General features: G+C 39.7%; 1 protein-coding gene across 2 annotated transcripts in view; it reads right to left on the reverse strand.

The window, feature by feature from the left end:
- Positions 1-12279, reverse strand: part of PITPNC1 (phosphatidylinositol transfer protein cytoplasmic 1) — a 2469295-nt gene that overhangs the window by 1905956 nt on the left and 551060 nt on the right. The gene's annotated exons all lie outside the window — the stretch shown is intronic.

The raw sequence follows: 12279 nt of genomic DNA on the forward strand, positions 1-12279 counted from the left end.
CCTACAGCAAATGTAATTTAGTATTTATTTATTTTATTTTATTTAACATTTGTTGACCGGGCTAGTCATATGTCCATTTTCAGTAGAGGCCCGGGGAGAAAAGCTCCACAAAGAAAAGACAAATTTAAAAACAAATTACAGGTGCAAAGCATTTAACTTCAGTGACAGATATATTAAAGTTTAGATAAGATAAAATACCACATCCCTTATTTTCGAGTTTGAATCTATTTTTTTTTTTTCATAGAAGGAGTGTAACAAGAAGGAAGAGGGAAATAATTAGAATAATTGGTTAAACAAGGTTAAACTATTTCTGTCTCCGTAAAGTCTGCTCTTCAATTTTTCCCTTAGAACTTCTCTACTTGCAATCTAAACAGTCTATTCTCTATTCTCTATCTCAAAAGCTCAGCACTTGCTCCTAAAGCATTTTTATATAGGTAAAGTACTTATATACTAAACAAAGTACTACATTAGCCTAGAATCCCCTTGAATACCCATTTCCCTATAGGTCCCTCCTGACTCAGTTACACAGCAAACTTTTTCACTTTTTCTAGCATGTCGAAGGGTCAGTTGCTAGCGTCCTCTCCTGTTCAGCTGGTGAATCTGGGCATCTTGAGGCAATGTTACAATTGCCTCATGTACACAGACAACCCACTCCTTCTCCCACAAAACACAAATACATGTGAGAGATGCAACTATATAGCCAAACTGGAGGCTGAGCTCTCTCAACTCAGGACTGGCAAGACCAGACAGGAGGAGAAGGAAACCACGCACACCACAAACCCAGTTTCACATAGAACTATCACAACTGCAAAACAAACACATAAACACACAAAGACATACTCGGAGGCACTGATCAAAAATCTACCAAAACTACAGAGGCCTCCAAAGCAGACACCCAAGCAACTGCCACCTCAAGACATAAGACATGCAACACATAGTTCTCAAAGTCAGTGTGCTAAACAGTCACAGCCCTTAAGGCCAAACACAATGCCAGACACACTTGTTATAGGTGACTCCATAGTCAGACACACTGACGTCCCACTCACCAGACTGAACAAGGAAAAGATCACAGTAAGCTGCCTGTCAGGCGCTAGAATCCGCCACATAACACAAGCACTCAGGTCACTCCACAGCAAGTACAAGTATGACTCAGTCATTGTCCATGCCGGTGTGAACGACCTGAGACGCACCTCCCTGGACTACATGAAAAGAGACATAGAGGAGCTCTCAGATTATGTAGCCCAGGCCGGTATGACCCTGACCCTGAGCAGTATCCTACCCTCACCAAGAATGATGCCACAATACAGAGACAAAATGATCAGCTTTAATAATTGGCTTAATTACTGGTGTCATTCTAAGGGGATCAATGTCTGTCTGCCTGGGATGACATGCTTGACAAGCCACGCTGCTTAAGGGACGGCTTGCACCTGTCACCCTGGGCTTCCGGATATTGGCAAAGGCTCTTGCCACCCCCGTAGTGCCTTTTTTAGGCAAGGCTCAAATGATAAACCTACCGCCCTAGAAAACAAAAATGGAGAAAAACTAAGGGTAATACTGCTCAATGCCAGAAGTCTAAACCTCAAGATACACGCCCTCAAAGCCCTCCTCAGTATGGAGAACATCGATGTCTGTGCTGTGACTGAAACCTGGTTCAAGGCTCCTGAGAGCACCCCAGCACTATCAGGTTATACCTCATATCATGCGTTCTGGCCCCAAAATCCGGACCAAACCACAAAAGGAGGGGGAGTATCCATATTCATAAAGGATACCCACACCTCCAGGTTAGTGGCAATGCATGAAGCATCGGAGACTATCCAGGTGCAATTAACCATAGGTAAAACTGCCCTACAGTTTGTAGCATGCTACAGACCACCTTCTCAAACTCAGGAAACCCACACAGCCTTCCTGAAGACACTGGAGAGTATGAATGTCTCTCCAAACACCATCATATTGGGTGACTTCAACTACCCAAACATAGACTGGGAACATTACTCAAGCCCCAACACCCTAGCCCAAAGGTTCCTGGAGTTCATAAACTCAAATGCTATGGAACAACTAGTCACCATTCCCACAAGAGGAGAAAATATACTAGACCTGATCATCACAAACATGGGGACAAAATGCTCCACACGGAAGTATATCCCTCATTGGTGAGATCAGACCATAAATTAATCTCACTGGAGATCCACATCCCGCCCCCACCCCAGCAAAAAGACCACAGTGAAGAACTTCTCAAAAGCAAACTTCACACTTCTTAAGACTGGAGTGGTATCCTTCAAGGCCCCGAGCCAGTGGAAACCACAACCCACGCTGCTGAAACCCTTACAAATGCCTTCTACGAGCACCTCCAGGAATGTATGGATCAAGCAATCCCTAATAAAATCAAGACCCTTTCTACCAAAGGCAGGCACCCGGTCTGGTGGACCCCAGCCATAAACAAACTCTACAACAAGAGGAGAAAGCTACTACATGACAGAGCAAAATCCCTAAAAGGGAAGGCATCTCTGATCAATACTAGCAAAAACTACGATCACTCATAAAATCATCCAAGGCCAACTTTGAGAGAAAAATCGCTAATGACACAAAAGACAATCATAAAGCCTTCTTTAGCTATGTTAGAAACCTGGGTGGAAACTCCCAGATATGCTCAGAATTAGTCCAAAATGATAAAAATCACTGAACCCACAGACATTGCCAACATACTGGCAGACAGGTTCAGTGCAAATTTCTCCTCCCTCCCCCAAAAGGAGAAATATCTATCCCACCAGAGTCTAGCCTCCCAAACATCTCAGATGCCCAGGTGAGAGCTGCTCTCTCTAAAGCAAAAAACACAGCATCAATGGGACCGGACGGTGTCCCCGGCTGTGTGCTACACGAACTCAATGAGGAACTAAACCCACACATAAGGCTGCTGTTTAATCTTAGCCTTACTACAGGATACGTGCCAAAGAATGGCGTACGGCAACTGTGGTCCCACTCCACAAAGGCGGTGCTTCTACGGACCCTGGAAATTACCGCCCCATAAGCTTGACGAGCCTTGTCTGCAAAGCTATGGAGAGGATCATAATGGAACTCAAAAATAAAGACATTGGGGACCTACAGACACTGGATCCTGCCCAATTTGGCTTTGTCAAGGGCAGATCCTGCCTCTTGAACTTGGTCGACTCTTTCGAAACAGTCACTAAGGCCATTGATGAGGGTAAGGCAGTTCACACAGCCTACCTTGACCTAGCAAAAGTGTTCGACACAATACCCCACTCGGGCATCATAGAAAAGCTCACCAGCTTAGATGTAAACCCATATGTCACAAGATGGGTTGCAAACTGGCTCAAGGACAGAACACACAGGGTTAGAGTTGCTGGTGCCATGTCAGACTCTAAGCCGGTCACGAGCGGTGTCCCACAGGGCTCAGTCCTGGGCCCCCCTCTTGTTCGGCATTTATTTTTCTGAAGTGCAGGCAAACATAGGGGGATTGTGGCTGACAAAATTTGCAGATGACTGCAAACTGGGCACCATAATTGACACTCCATCAGACACAGACATCCTCCAGAGAGGTCTCATAGAAATGGATAACTGGTGCCAGAGCCATGGCCTTAAGCTAAATGCCAAAAAATGTATAGTCATACCCTTTGGGAAAAACAAGGTAACCCCTAATTACCACATAGGTGGTAATCCATTAAACATGGAAGAAGTTATCAGGGACCTGGCGACCCAAGTTGACAGTAACCTCTCTTTTGACACTCACATTGCCAAAGTGGTTAGGAAGACCTTCTACATTGCCCACCTGATCATGAAGGGATTCACATCCAGATCAGGAGAGGTCATTGTACCCCTGTACTCTTCACTTATCAGACCAATGATTGAGTACAACGCCCATTCGAATGTACCTTACCCGACACCTGCAGCAGTTGGAAAGACCCCAAAAGTTCCTCACCAAAAGGATAAAGGGGCTCAAACATATGTCATACGATGCCCGACTGAAGAAACTCCAGCTCTATTCAGTCGCATACCGCCAGCTCAGAGGTGATCTGTGCCTGACATACAAGGCCATGTCCAACCCGGAATTAATGGACATGCTCCACCTCAAAAAATCCAAATCCACCAGAGCCACGAGAGCAAGAGACTTAAACCTCAACACGGATATAAATAGAACGTGCTGGAGGGACAGATTCATCACCCAGAGACTCCCTACACTATGGAACAGAATCCCAGTCCATGTGAGGCAGAGCCCCTCACTGACTCTGTTCAAGAGAAATCTTGACGAGTGGATGGGAGATCGTAGGTTTACCCCGGGAATCATCTCTGTGTCACTGCTGGACAGAGGCACAGCAAACTAATGGGTATAGTATTCTCATCCTAAGGGGTGGTGAAAGCCACACACACTCTGGTTAGGCTTATAAATGCCCTAGGGCAGATAGCCTAGTATGAACCTATGAACCTATAAAGTCTTAGTAAGGAGTTGGGAAAGGGACAAGTAATAGAGGAGAATATAAAGAGGAACAGGAGAGAGAAGTAAAGTGAAGTTGAGCTTCAAGTAGAGCAGGAAGCAGGAGGTGTATCTATTAAGTCTAGCTGGGTAAACTAAGTCCAACTTTCAGTAAAGTGACCTTTAAAATATGAAGAATATAAGGTGGAATAGCTAAGGAAAAGTTACATGGTGATGTAATAGTAGTAGTCCACAACCAAAGCCAAACAGAACTGAAGAAAATGTTTAATAATCATTTACAGCCTCGATCAAATATAATTTAGTAATCCACAACCAAAGAAAGGGAAATAGAACTGAAGAAGAAAAAGTTTAATAATCAGTTAATAGCTGATTATTTGACCTTTTCTTCTTCAGTTCTATTTGATTTTGGTTGTGGATTACTAAATTAAGTTTGATCCAGGCTGCCTGCATTTTAGCGTTGTTTTAGTTTTTATTGATTTTTGGTTTGAAAGCTAGAGTTCGTTCTTTAGATTATATTAAAAAAAAAATATTATGGCCTGTAAACAGACAGTAATTATGGTACAGATTCTGCTCTTGAGACAGTATCATGAATGATGAAGAGAAGGTAGCAGTCAGTTACTGAAGTGAATTAGAAGAGAAGGTAGCAGTTATGGAAGTGAGGATGAAGAGAAGGTAGCAGTCAGTTACTGAAGTGAGGATGAAGAGAAGGTAGCAGTCAGTTACTGAAGTGAGGATGAAGAGAAGGTAGCAGTCAGTTACTGAAGTGAGGATGAAGAGAAGGGAGCAGCCAGTTACTGAAGTGAGGATGAAGAGAAGGGAGCAGCCAGTTACTGAAGTGAGGATGAAGAGAAGGTAGCAGTCAGTTACTGAAGTGAATTAGAAGAGAAGGTAGCAGTTACGGAAGTGAGGATGAAGAGAAGGTAGCAGTCAGTTACTGAAGTGAGGATGAAGAGAAGGGAGCAGTCAGTTACTGAAGTGAATTAGAAGAGAAGGTAGCAGTTACGGTAGTGAGGATGAAGAGAAGGTAGCAGTCAGTTACTGAAGTGAGGATGAAGAGAAGGTAGCAGTCAGTTACTGAAGTGAGGATGAAGAGAAGGGAGCAGCCAGTTACTGAAGTGAGGATGAAGAGAAGGGAGCAGCCAGTTACTGAAGTGAGGATGAAGAGAAGGTAGCAGCCAGTTACTGAAGTGAGGATGAAGAGAAGGTAGCAGTCAGTTAATGAAGTGAGGATGAAGAGAAGGGAGCAGCCAGTTACTGAAGTGAGGACGAAGAGAAGGGAGCAGCCAGTTACTGAAGTGAGGATGAAGAGAAGGTAGCAGTCAGTTACTGAAGTGAAGAAGAGAAGGTAGCAGTTAGTTACTGAAGTGAAGAAGAAGAGAAGGTAGCAGTCAGTAATTGAAGTGAGGATGAAGAGAAGGGAGCAGCCAGTTATTGAAATGAGGATGAAGAGAAAGGAGCAGCCAGTTACTGAAATGAGGATGAAGAGAAGATGTCAGTTATTAAAGTGAGGATGAAGAGAACTTCTCGGGATCCCTAAAACACCTGAAGGCATTAAAAGAGGAAAAATGCATCATTAGCTTCTCTTTGAAGTCCTTGAAGTAATCATTTATTCATTCATTTTCTATATCTTTCTTGTTTTATTTAGTGTCACAGTGTATCTGCCGCCTATTTTATTTTATTACTTTATTTGTCCATTGGCAAATGCCAGAAAACTCCAACTGCGCAAAAGGCCCATTTCCAGTGGAAGCCTAGGCAGAAAAGCTCCATAGCAGATTCAGAAACATCTAAACAATAGTTGATGAGTAACTATATACAAGGAGAGAAACACCCTGTAACAGGTTAAATATTTTACAATGAGTTAGATAGACTTCATAAACAAAGAAAAAACATTTTAGAATAACTGATAAGTAATTATATACAAAGGGAGAAAAACACTCAATAGATAAAATACAACAGATTGAAATACATTTATAGAACATTAGTAGAATAAATTGTGATCGGTAATACAAGATGTACTGCAAGTAGCAAAACACGTAGCAGACATGGATAGCCTATATCAAGTAAAATAATATATATTTATTCAAGATATTGACTATATTTCTAATAAGATATGTAGGTGAGAAATAATTGTCTATTTTGGCAGCAGAATAGTCTATGTAATAGACTGAATGAGAAGGAGTAGAGAGAAGGATGTGAAATTAAGGACTAGTAGAGAGAGTTTATTATTATTACTATTAGAGAGATGAGAATGTTATGGAAGGATATGAGAGAAGAAAATAAATAGTAGCAATTGTTGGCTGAAGAGGTAGACGAGCATACATTAGTAGTATGGTATCATTAAACTGAGAGCTACTTTTGATGTTAGGCCATTACTACCTGCTTAGATATGAAGATGACAGTGAATTCAGAGTGAGAAAGGCACCGTTATAGTAATCAGGTAGTCATGCATCTGTTTTGGGGGTTGTACAGGTGTCAGGTAGATTTTTTTTTTTATTTTGAGAAACTGGAAAGGTTGATACTATAATTAAAGGATAAAGGGATAGAGTTCCAGGACTGAACTACATAGTTGAAACAGAGAGAGGTTCTTGCTGACAGGTGTGGTTTGTAGGTAGTGTAGAGCATTTTGTTTTCAGATCAAAGTGGCCTAGCAGGGGTGTATGCATGCAGTAATTATAGCAAAGCTTTGCTTTGTTCTGGTTTGTATATTAATTTGTGGACTAAGAGTAGCTGGGTGTAAGTGAGTTGCTTGGGTAATTCAAGCCAATACAGCAATGGAAATAATGCTGAGAAACAGTGCTGTAATGGATGCCAGTACATTTCAGGATGCACACACTCACATGCGTACCCACAGCTACAAACAATTCAGTGGAGCATCGTTTCATTTATATGGAAGGAAACCAGAAACCCCTGCTACTAAATGCAGATGGCAGAACCACAATCAAGACCCTGCATTTGCAGACAACTGTGTTATTTTCTAACATACAGACAACTGGCCCCTTTGCTATGCCAAACTGCTGCTTCAACAAACAGAATAAAAACCTCAAAAGGAGACCACACCTTCACAGCACTACTCTCACCACCACCATACTTCAAAACAGTTTTCAGTCTGACACTCAGCAACACTAATCACTTAAAAAGTCATTTAAACTCAAAAACCCTTCTTACGGGATTGATTAAACTACCCAGTTTGACCTTAGTTTCTAAGTCCTAGTCTTAATCTGAAATGAGCAAGATGGTAAACATAGCTTTATCCATCTTGTAATATGAGCATAATATGTCAGAAATCTTTGCTTCTTCTACATATCTCCCTTTATCTAAATTTCTCTTTCGCACACAACCTTCTCCACCATGTACTGTTTTATTTTTATATGTGTCACTATGTTCAGTCTAACACTATCTCCTCTCCTAGTCATATATCTTAGAATATTTATAGCTATGGGCATTGATTTCACAATGCAAAATAGAGGGAAAAATGAAGACTCATCTGGCTAAACAGTATTAAGAAAGTTTTCTTTATTTGCTGTTTTTGCATAGTCCTGATTAAACTGCCCATACTGACATTTCCATTTATGAAGTTTTTCTAACATTTTACAATGAAATGCAAACACGAATGAAAGTAACCAAACAGATAAGAGTTCTCTACTGAGCACTCGTGAAATAGAATCACTTGCTCAGTAGGTTAATCAATCCAATCAATCAGTCAGTCAGAAAGTAAAGCAGAAGTTACAGGAGCAACATTCATCAGTATGGTGAATCCAGACAGCTACATACGAGAAAGACATGAGTTCTTATAGTCCTGCAAAGCTCTGTATACTTGTCTAATTATTACTACTCACAAATATATGTAGGCAATAGCAAAGGATGCATCCAATAACAAACTAGACGAAGACGAAAACTAATTAAAACAGTTCTCCCTCTTGGTTCATCAAATTATTAAGCTACAGATCCCATTTGTGTAAGAAATGCTGTATGATCCACAACCTATGTGGTTTCATCACAAAGATGAAGCCCTTGAGGTAAAACAATACCAAGTTTGGTAAAAATGCATTACCCACACTAAGAAAGAATTCACTGCTGTTACATAATGCTATCATGGAAAAAAAAAAAGAAATCAGTTTTCTTCTTTAGAAATGGCACTGTACTACAGAGCTTCATTTCTTGTCAGTCCCTTCTCACTAAGATGCAGTGCTCTCTGATGCATTAATGATAAACATGCATACACATACCTGATGACACATTCACAGTGCATCAGTCTAAGTGCAGCTGCTCCCATGATAAGTATAACACTCTTATTTTTAATGTTAGAAGGGAGGACAAAAATGGTAGTAATTTTTCCATTGTGGTAGCTGTTCTGAATGCATATCACTGCAGCTATCAAAGCCCTTTCTTTAAATAATAAACCTTTCTGAGCTGGAACCTGACCAGGTCCCATTGGTCCTTTCTGGCTGGAGGCTGACCAAGTCCCATTGGTCCATTCTGAGCTGGAGGCTGACCAGGTCTCATTGGTCCTTTCTGAGCTGGAGGCTGACCAGGTCTCATTGGTCCTTTCTGAGCTGGAGGCTGACCAAGTCCCATTGGTCCTTTCTGAGCTGGAGTCTGACCAGGTCCCATTCATCCTTTTTTTATAAGGTCTGCACCTACAGAAAATGTAAGCAAGTGGTTTGCAAGAACAGTTCTGCATTGCAGGGTGACTTCCATTTGATTAACACTACTGGAGTTTCAAGTAGACCAGCTTGTTGAGAATCCTCACTCAGTATTAGTCTTAGTAGTACATGTGAAAAACAAGTCATTCCCCACTTCAGTGGCCAAGCGGATAGGGCTTTCTGTGGTTTAGTGGTCCCATCAGTATTTCCCACAAACTACAAAATTAACTAGAAATACTTTTATTGTTGATCACAGTTAACTGTTGACTGTTCACCCACCAGTCTCCTTACTACAGAATACATGCCCATGTACTGAGTAGCGTATCCATCCATACTCACAAAAAAGAAATCGATCCTTGCTAACCAGTGTTTGATGCACTTAGTTAAGGCTAAGAATCTGATGCGGTGTATCATAAAACTTTAAAGAAACTGAACAAAACATGGCAAATACTAAAATGATAAAATAAAAAAAAATGCTCAAGCACATTTAAAAGTAAGAGTACAAATGTATAATGTGTCATTGAATGGAATGTAAACTGGGACATAATAAAACTGGCTCTGATTATTTATGGAACATTGGACAGGCCCTCTTAAAGATTCAGGATTATGAACTAAATGTAAAAAAAATTAAAAGAAGTGAGATAAAAACCCAGGCAACAGAGTCCTAATATTGCTGCAAAATCCTCCTTTGATGTTTTGGGGGAAAATGACAATGTTTAGACTCATCTCTCCATCATACACTGAGAATACTACACTGTCCACATATTAAGCAAAATCAGAGGATAAGGTAGTTTTACAACAGGTGTTAAATCATTTCATTTGTCATTGTTTTTCTGAATATTCAGCAAACCTTTGCCATATTTGTTTGTGCACAAAACATGACTTTTCAGCACATACTTGAAAAAGCGCAGTCAGAATTTGTCCGGCAAGATGTTAAAAACTAATCAATTCAGCGTGCTAAGAGAGAACATGTTCTCCAACTACTAGAAATAAGGCAGCTAAGCTTGGATATGATAATAATAATCTACAACATGTCAGCTAATGTCAGCTTGTTTAATTAGCATTAGTCTACCAGGAAGTCTCAATGTGCAATCAGGTATTACAATTATTGTGAGCCTAACTGTATGCTAGGTTAATGCAATCCAGTGCTACAGAACATTGCTGAATAACCCTGCTCAAGGTGTGTAATGCAGGCAGTAACAGAAAATAAGACAAGAGTCATTTGGAAGCAAAGTAGCAGGGAAGGTGCAAAAACACTACAATAAGACAGAAAATACTGAAGCTGTAAAGACACCCTTACTCTCGCCAAGCCACAACACACATTTAAAAGCTAAGGATATCAGCGGACAAAATTTTGAGCACACACTTGTGTGTTTGTGTGCACGTGTGTGTGAGTGAACACAGAAGAGAGGTAAGTTGAATACAAAGGGATTGCATACTTATCCTGTATCTACAGTGCTAGCATAATATGAAGGTATTAAGAGATGCAAAAGTTCATTTTCTGCTCTAATTGCCTTTTCCTTGGACACCAGCTGGTGGAATGAACAACTACATTTTCCGGCATATGGCCACAATGAATTAAACCATGCGTAGTGACTGAGTTTTTTGCCTAGTGAGGTATCCTCTGTAATATAAGTGAAAGCAGATATTAGCACATCTGCTCAGCAGGTGACAACTGGTGTGTGAAACGTACATTACTATTGAAGAGACAATAAATATTTCAGAAGTGCAAGTCTGCGAACAGAAAAGGACAAGTATTTCTGCACAAAATCTGCCCTAGTTCTTTGCATTTCTGCAGAAGTTAACATTTTTAAATTAGATTAGGTTTAAAACGTGCTTAGTTAATCCACCTTTACTAAATTCACTAGTGCTCTCTTCCAGGTCCGTCATGCAAGTAATAAAACTGGCTTTGTTTAAATCCTTAACTTTCAATGAAACAAAGACTTCAAATGTTGCATAGCTCATGCAGAAAAACACTGCCGTAAGACTGAATAAACACCACTTTCTTACAAGATTGTCATAGGTGAGAAAAAGAAAAATCTTTGGGATTACACTAAGCAAGCAAGTTATAAACAAGAATTAATAAAATGTCTTGACATCTGCAGAATATGTAGCACCAAAGGCTGAACTGTTTTAGACAGCCTGGACTAAACTATTATTGTTCACTGAAAAGTATACTAGAGCTAAGAAAGTTGCCCCATTGTTTACAAAAATGAAGGCGTGAACTTTATTTATTTGCAATTATTAACAGTTTTATTAACTATTAACTTTGTAAATATTTTTTTTAATTTTAAAATTTTAATATTTAATATTATGGTAGTGTCTTAATTATTAATGTTGTTTTGGCGGATACATCTGTACGTAAATATTTATCTGTTTATAATAACTATTTAAATGTTTATTCTAATTATATCTTAATTTTTTACTATTATTAGAATCAGGGCACATTTATAAGACACTTTCTCATATTTTTTATAACTAGGGCTTTTGATCACGGTAGAACCATGTTTGAGCAGTGTGTGTATACTCCGCAGATGTTATGACATTTTATTAATTCTTGTTTATAATGTTTTAGTTCAAACAGGGACAGCTTTAACAGCTACATTCATAGTAATAAGGGGTTGGCTGCTACTTATTTTAGCTGGCTTCGACAAATTAACTTCTGAATATTTAAACCGATAGATTAATGCTGCATTTTTTTCTCCTTTTGGTTTGACAAACAGCAGAGCTAGATTCCATATAACACATGCATGATTTGTGTGACAGTTTAGCATTTTTGGGTTGTAACTTTTTAATGCACAGTGTTTGAGCTTAACTAGGCAAATTCTGAGTATTAGGGGCAAATATACTACATGTTTATATTAGCTCCAACATTATAACATTCATAAATTTTAAATGGGGTCCTGTTTACACATTTTTTGTAGGGTTTGCAGACCTGAGCGAATATCACTGCTGTGTGAGCATGTGACTGTTTTTTTCCAATATACTTTTCATATATATATATATATATATATATATATGGGTCCACTTTTTAATTTCGAAAGACCAAAATTTCGACTTTCAAAATACTGATCCCACAAAGTCGAGATTTTGGAATCTCGAAATTAAAAAGTGAACAAAAAAAGAAAAACAACTAAAATAATGTTTTTGCAGGGGGCAAGCCCCCCCCCCTGCACCCCCCTACTTAAA

This window comes from Protopterus annectens, chromosome 10.part0, assembly GCF_019279795.1.
Source record: "Protopterus annectens isolate FY-2018-M chromosome 10.part0, PAN1.0, whole genome shotgun sequence".
Classification (NCBI taxonomy): domain Eukaryota; kingdom Metazoa; phylum Chordata; order Ceratodontiformes; family Protopteridae; genus Protopterus; species Protopterus annectens.